General features: G+C 49.8%; 1 pseudogene across 1 annotated transcript; it reads left to right on the forward strand.

The window, feature by feature from the left end:
• The first annotated feature begins 1,636 nt into the window (after window positions 1-1,636).
• On the forward strand, window positions 1,637-4,115 carry LOC147125098 (glutamine amidotransferase-like class 1 domain-containing protein 3, mitochondrial; annotated as a pseudogene). Its single transcript, XR_015079557.1, has 3 exons — window positions 1,637-1,957; window positions 2,276-2,447; window positions 3,885-4,115. The product of XR_015079557.1 is annotated as a glutamine amidotransferase-like class 1 domain-containing protein 3, mitochondrial (transcript).
• Window positions 4,116-7,593: the final 3,478 nt, after the last annotated feature.

The following is a 7,593-nucleotide window of genomic DNA, read 5'->3' on the forward strand; positions in this document are numbered from 1 at the left end:
CAAGTCTTAACTATTTTTACATTGGTACAGTTTTAATTATAGCTTAAGACAAATATCATTCAATCAAATAAAATATACATGGTTCCCAAGGATATGTAAGGTCCCTATAACTGTTTCTGATCTCACCTCTATCTTTCATACAAGTGAAAAACAATGATGCATGTTGAGGCCATTTTACATTATAGTATTGGGTAATTGTAAACCAAAAAAAGGTTTGGCAAACACATTTTCATGGACAAGCTTCAAGCCCTACTCCCAGGACTTGAGCACATAATCAATCCTGCCACCTCAGAGCAACGCTGCAGGAGTTGGAGGTGTCATCTTTTAGAATGAAATGTTAAACTGAGGCCACCTCTGTCTGTTCAAGTGAACATAAGAGCAGGAGAGTTCCCCAAGTGTCCTGGCCAACATTCATCCCTCAACCACTACTATTAAAATAGATTAACCATCCATTTATCTTAGTGTAGGTTGTGGGACCTTCCTGTGCACAAATTTGCTGCCGCGTTTACCTACATAACAATAGTAACTACACTTCAAAAATAATGAATTGGTTATGAAGTGCATTGAATGTTCTGAGGACGTTAAATGCACTACTTCAACACAAGTTCTTTCTTGAATCCAAGTCATGGTAACTTATTGATTTGGCTATAGAACGATAAGGAGTACTCTTCAAAAGTTATTCATTCATTGGATATAAAGCACCTTGGGACATTCTGGGTCTGTGGAAGGTGCTATATAAATGCAGGCTCTTTCTTCCTAAGAAACTGTTTCTTGGCTTTCCAGCTAATATAGGGAACCTACGTAAAGACATACACACAAATATAATTACCATTGCTTCATTAGTTACTTAATAACCCGATACAATAACTTCAGCACCCCTAAGTTGGGAAGGGACAATTGGCCAGGTCCCTGCTCCTCAGGACCAACCAATGACCCCAGATGGACTTGTGCATGTGGATTTGGATTGGGGTTGGTTTTAGATAGTCAGTGACTCTCAATGTTTAGTTTCACATGTGAAGAATGGCCACTTGGATGAGATACCCGAGGGTGAGAGACACAGCAAAAGTCAACACTTTCAGAGGAGAAGGGAGACGAGAAAATTGGCAGGAAATGAAAAAAAATGCAATTTGCATTCTAACTTTGCATTTTAAATGAAATAGATTGTTACTTTGTTGTCCGAGTTTACTTTGTTTTACGATGATCTCTACCAATATACGAATAAACCTACAGAGCTGGTTATCTCCGGGGATAAACTGCTACCTCCAACTTATGTTTTCTGTTTATTGGATTCACTGGGGTATTGTTGCCTACCAACACGTTGACGCAGTCTTTGAAGTCAGCATGACAAGGCACTTCTCTTTAAAAAAAATAAGCGACGCAAGACAAACGGGAATTGGGTGGAACTTTCCCTACAGCTTCCTCTTACAATGCAACTTGGCGAAACTTATTATTGATAACACTTTGTCCTAATCATTGTCATGTTTTATGACTCGAGTCATTTTAATTATATAAATATAGTTATATAAATGTCCTTCGAGGTCAAATCCATTAATTAATAATTGATTTATTTTTATCTATCTTAAGTTTTGAACGTGATCAAATGCATGTAGTAACCTGGAACGTTCCTGGATTTTCTCCATCAGGATGTTTGGAGTAAATGAATAGTGACCGTCAGTTAGAGTGAGTGAGTCACCTGCCGGAGGCACTGTTGCTAAGATCCCTCCCTCGGTGGGTGGCGCCCTCCTCCTGACTATATAAAGCGCAGTGACAACGGGTGTGCAAGCTCAGGTTCTATTCAAACGGAGACCTGGTATTGGTGCTCTGTCTGCTCTGCTCAAGTTCGACCATGGGGAAGAAGCGTGTGGCTGTGATCCTGTCCGGCTGCGGAGTCTACGATGGCGCCGAGGTGCACGAGTCCTCGGCAGTGATGGTTCATCTCAGCCGCGCTGGGGCCGAGGTACAATCGCCTTTCCACCACATCGCTAAAAATTCCAGCCACCTCTCATCTTGTGTTTAAACTTGTGTTTAAAATATCCTTCTTACTTTGCTTCTTCATTAACATTCGGTTCATATTCCATCTTTCTACCCTAATGTCTTTTTGTTGAATATTTCGTTCTACTTCCTTGTTTCATTGCTCTTTCTAGTCGGTCCCATCTGCAATTACTTCCCGTGCAGTTTGCGTTTCCCCGTTCCTGTGCAATACTCTTTCCGCCTTTAGGTGCCTTCTTGTTATACAATCTATGATTGCAAAATTCGCTGTTTCACTTTGTTCCAGGTACAGCTCTACGCCCCCAACGTGAACCAGATGCATGTTGTAAATCATTTGACCAGCCAACCGACCGAGGAGGTGCGCAATGTGCTGGTAGAGAGCAGCCGGATCGCCAGGGGCAATATCAAGGACCTTGTCCAGCTCCGTATCAATGACATGGACGCGCTGATCATCCCAGGTAAATGTTCTGATCTGTAGCCTTTCACGCTCGATCACTTTTTTAAAAAACCTGCCTGGATTATACTAAAATCATGAAAAATTACAGCAATATATTTGCATCAACAGTTTGCTGTGTCGAATATATTAACGTTCTATATAATTCTGTTTTTGCAATAATTTTGTAGATTTCGAATGCCCCTTTGAAACTTGAGATAATCGATGTACTATCACGTTTCCAGACATAGGGGGCTCTGTGTAAAAACCTCATTCTCAACCTATTCAGTGTGGCTGCTGAAATCTCTTTTTCAAACATTAGGGGTGTTTAATATTTCCTGTATCACCTGCTCCTGCTTATTTTATGATAACAACATGTTTTCCAGAGATTTCAATTTTTTTCTTTTGGTCACTTCACAAGAGTCAATGTACAGACTCCGTAATGCTATACTTGTACAGCCATTTCAGGGAATAGTTCTGGATTGTAGCTGTGGCAGAATGCCTTGCAAATTGGTATAAACAGCAGGTTGGTAGAGGCTTTCAAGCATTGTCTGGGAAATTTGTGGCAGCCTGTACAAATTTCCAAATCTATAAGCGTCCCAGCCACAGCTCCTGTTGCTGTAGGAATAGTTGTGTTTATTTTGGAATGGTGATTTCCACATTTTGCTAGTTGCACATGCAGACTTGTTTTAAAGTCATAAATGTTGACTTTTTGCTGGTGGCCATTACCTTTCCTGTGGTGGGGACTGAACATGTACCTGCCATGGCCAAAAATACACGTAGCTACCTCGATTGGCAAATGTTTAGGTTGCCGTGACAGATGAACCATTGTACATTAATCTCTCATTCTGACACGAGCCTTTATTTGCACCATCTGATTCTAAGCTTAACCCTTTTAGTTTTCCCAGAATGCTTAAAATGTATCCTATATGCTTGTCCTTCTTACAAATGTGTCCAGAAAATCTAGTTTTCTTACAGGCTCCCCAATCACTTAAAAGAAATGGCAGTAGAACATAAGTTCACTTACACACATTGATTAAGCAGTCAGTTTCCCTTTGGACCCTACAGCAATCATTTTAATAGCAACAAAACCTCCATCAAATCACAGATCACAGAAACCCCACAGTGCAGATAGAGGCCATTTCGGCCCATCGAGCCTGCACCGACACATATCCCACCCGATCCCCGTAACCCCTACACCAACACATATCCCACCCTATCCCCGTAACCCCACGTATTTAATCCCCCTAACACTAAGGGTCAATTTATCATAGCCAATCAACCTAACCCGCACATCTTTGGACTGTGGGAGGAAACCGGAGCACCCGGAGAAAACCCATGCAAACACGGGAGGAATGTCTGTGTGGAGTTTGCACAGTCCACCCGAGGCCGGATTCGAACCCGGGTCCCTGGCGCTGTGAGGCAACAGTGCTAAAATCTCCATCTATTTTCTCTAATTCAGGTGGTTTTGGGTTGCTAAGAATCTGAGTAGCTGGGGCAGTGAAAGGGAAGGATTGCAGTGTGGAGGCATCGGTGGAATCGGCTATAAAGAAAATTCCATGCTGCAAAGAAACCCATTGGTCTGTGCTGCATCTCTCCAGTGTTGGCAGCTAAACTCATCCCCGGATGTGAATTAACTGTGGGTTACGACACAGAATGTGAAAAGTAAGTATACTAATTTTAATTAAATTTGCCAAAATTCCATATGTGCATCTTTATTACACCTAATGTAAAATGATAAGTTCAATAACAGATTTGTAGTATGTTTAAATATTAGACCAATACCGAATGCTTTAATCAACTGACTGTTGCCTACTCTCGTAATCATCGTAACTAGTGGTAGATAAGACATGATTGATCTCCAGATATATTGCATGATGTAGCAGAGCAATAAATGTGCTGGGTAAAGGAGCTACAGGAGGCAGCTGCTCTGGAAACGGTGACTGTTTTTGTCAAGGGTAATATCTGAGCTATCAGATTAGTCCAATCTGCTCAAGACTCTGGCCTGCTCAGAGATGATTCATTAAAGGACTTGCAGCATTTGGCAGTTGCTCTTGTTGGTCCTTGCTTGTCTCTGCTCCCCATGCCTCAGACTGGATGCTGACTTGACCACCTTTTTCTTTATCCCTATAAATATGTATCTGTTGAGCACAGATATTGCTTCTGGTTTGTATTTAGCCTGCTGATTCCACTGTTAAGAGCTGTATCTTCTATGCTTGGTGAATTACTTACTGTTTTCCTTGCTTAACAATGTTCACGTTTTGGTGTTTTTATTTGCGCCTGTTTGGTTAATAAACTACATTATGTAAAAAAGCCCATAACAATTGACACAGTGGACCAGCATGCTGACCATGTCTCAAGATTGTAGGATGTGTGTGTGTCTGATTCCTCACATGATGAGCTTCTGCTCTTGCACAAGGCTTTGGGGGGAGGGGAATGAAGGGAGACAGACAGCAAGTACAGGCGAGTCACTCCCCCACAGGGGGAGAGGAGACCCTGAGGATAAGTCTATCTGGGACTTTCCTCTTAATAGCTTGTTAAAGTGGCATAAGCCAAGGCCTGGGAACAGGTGGCTTTTTCTGTTGCCTTGGTTGGAGAAGAGTATGTGGCACCTAGAAAGACAAAGGTTTAAAATAAGCCAAGTCGAAGATAAATAAAACAAGACAATTTGTTGCCCAGTGTAGTTTGACCTAACTTCAGGTACTTTGTGCACAATCGCTGAATTTTTCCTGTCAGTATTGAGTCATGCTCAAAAGGAGCACAGATGGGAGAATAGTGCTACAGCCCTATCTCTGACCCATGCTCTGTTCAAGCACAGTTCAGAATGTGAGATCAGTGAATTAACCTGTTAATCTCTGACCTCCTTCAGTTGATCTCTGACCTCCTTCATTTGACCTCTACATGTACTGAATTATATTAACCAGTACAGAATACTGCCAGACCAATCAAGTCTGCTGCACTGAAAGCCTATTTATTTACTTTAATATGTTCAGCTGCTGTATGGAAAGAAAAAACGCAGAGGGGGGAGGTGGGGAAGAGGTGGGGGAGAGGGGAGAGGGGGGTGGGGAGAGAGGGAAGGGAGGGGTGGGGGTGGGGGAGAGGGGGGTGGGGGGTGGGGGAGAGGGGAGAGGGGGGTGGGGGAGAGAGGGAAGGGAGGGGTGGGAGAGAGGGAAGGGAGGGGTGGGGTGGTGGGGGAAGGGAGGGGTGGGGGGTGGGGGAAGGGAGGGGTGGGGGGTGGGGGAAGGGAGGGGTGGGGGTGGGGGAGGGGAGTGGAGTGGAGTGGGGTGAGGTGAGGGGAGTAGTGGGGTGAGGGGAGGGGGAGTAGTGGGGTGAGGGGAGGGGAGTAGTGGGGTGAGGGGAGGGGAGTAGTGGGGTGAGGGGAGTGGGGTGAGGGGAGGGGAGGGGAGTGGAGTGGGGTGAGGTGAGGGAGGGGAGTAGTGGGGTGAGGGGAGGGGAGTAGTGGGGTGAGGGGAGGGAGTAGTGGGGTGAGGGGAGGGGAGTAGTGGGTGAGGGGAGGGGAGTAGTGGGGTGAGGGGTGGGGTGAGGGGAGGGGAGTAGTGGGGTGAGGGGAGGGGAGTAGTGGGGTGAGGGGAGGGGAGGGGAGTAGTGAGGGGAGGGGAGGGGAGTAGTGAGGGGAGGGGAGGGGAGTAGTGAGGGGAGGGGAGTAGTGGGGTGAGGGGAGGGGAGTAGTGGGGTGAGGGGAGGGGAGGGGAGTAGTGGGGTGAGGGGAGGGGAGGGGAGTAGTGGGGGGAGGGGAGGGGAGTAGTGAGGGGAGGGGAGTAGTGAGGGGAGGGGAGTAGTGGGGGGAGGGGAGGGAGTAGTGGGGGGAGGGGAGGGGAGTAGTGGGGGAGGGGAGGGGAGTAGTGGGGGGAGGGGAGGGGAGTAGTGAGGGGAGGGGGAGGGGAAGTAGTGGGGGGAGGGGAGGGGAGTAGTGGGGTGGGGGAGGGGAGGGGAGTGGGTGAGGGGAGTAGTGGGGTGAGGGGAGTAGTGGGTGAGGGGAGTAGTGGGGTGAGGGGAGTAGTGGGGGAGGGGAGGGGAGTAGTGGGGTGAGGGGAGGGGAGTAGTGGGGTGAGGGGGAGTAGTGGGGTGAGGGGAGGGAGTAGTGGGGTGAGGGGAGGGAGTAGTGGGGTGAGGGGAGGGGAGTAGTGGGGTGAGGGGAGGGGAGTAGTGGGGTGAGGGGAGGGGAGTAGTGGGGTGAGGGGAGGGGAGTAGTGGGGGGGAGGGAGTAGTGGGGTGAGGGTAGGGAGAGTAGTGGGAGGGGAGGGGAGGGGAGTAGTGGGGTGAGGGGAGGGGAGTAGTGGGGTGAGGGGAGGGGAGGGGAGTAGTGGGGGAGGGGAGGGGAGGGGAGTAGTGGGGGGAGGGGAGGGGAGGGGAGTAGTGGGGGGAGGGGAGGGGAGGGGAGTGGGGGAGGGGAGTAGTGGGGGAGGGGAGTAGTGGGGTAGTGGGGAGGAGGGGAGGGGAGGGGAGTGGGGGAGGGGAGGGGAGGGGAGTAGTGGGGGGAGGGAGGGGAGTAGTGGGGGGAGGGGAGGTGTAGGGGGTGAGGGGAGGGGAGGGGAGTAGTGGGGTGGGAGGGGAGTAGTGGGGTGGGGAGGGGAGTAGTGGGGTGAGGGGAGGGAGGGGAGTAGTGGGGGAGGGGAGGGGAGGGGAGTAGTGGGGTGAGGGGAGTAGTGGGTGAGGGGAGGGGAGTAGTGGGGTGGGGGAGGGGAGGGGTGAGAGGGGGGTGGGAGGGGAGGGGAGTAGTGGGGTGAGGGGAGGCGGAGGGGAGTAGTGGGGTGAGGGGAGGGGAGGAGTAGTGGGGTGAGGGAGTAGTGGGGTGAGGGGAGGGAGTAGTGGGGTGAGGGGAGGGGAGGGAGTAGTGGGGGGGAGGGGAGGGGAGGGGAGTAGTGGGGTGAGGGGAGGGGAGGGAGTAGTGGGGTGAGGGGGGGGAGTAGTGTGGGCTGAGGGGGAGGGGGAGTAGTGGGGTGAGGGGAGTGGGAGGGGAGTAGTGGGGTGAGGGGAGGGGAGGGGAGTAGTGGGGTGAGGGGAGGGGAGGGGGAGTAGTGGGGTGAGGGGAGGGGAGGGGAGTAGTGGGGTGAGGGGAGGGAGGGGAGTAGGTGGGGTGGGGTGAGGGGAGGGGAGGGGAGTAGTGGGGTGAGGGGGAGGGGAGGGGGAGAGTAGTGGGGTGAGGGGAG

This window comes from Somniosus microcephalus, chromosome 1 (assembly GCF_052327205.1).
Source record: "Somniosus microcephalus isolate GS21.2 chromosome 1, FLI_Smic_1.0, whole genome shotgun sequence".
Classification (NCBI taxonomy): Eukaryota; Metazoa; Chordata; class Chondrichthyes; order Squaliformes; family Somniosidae; genus Somniosus; species Somniosus microcephalus.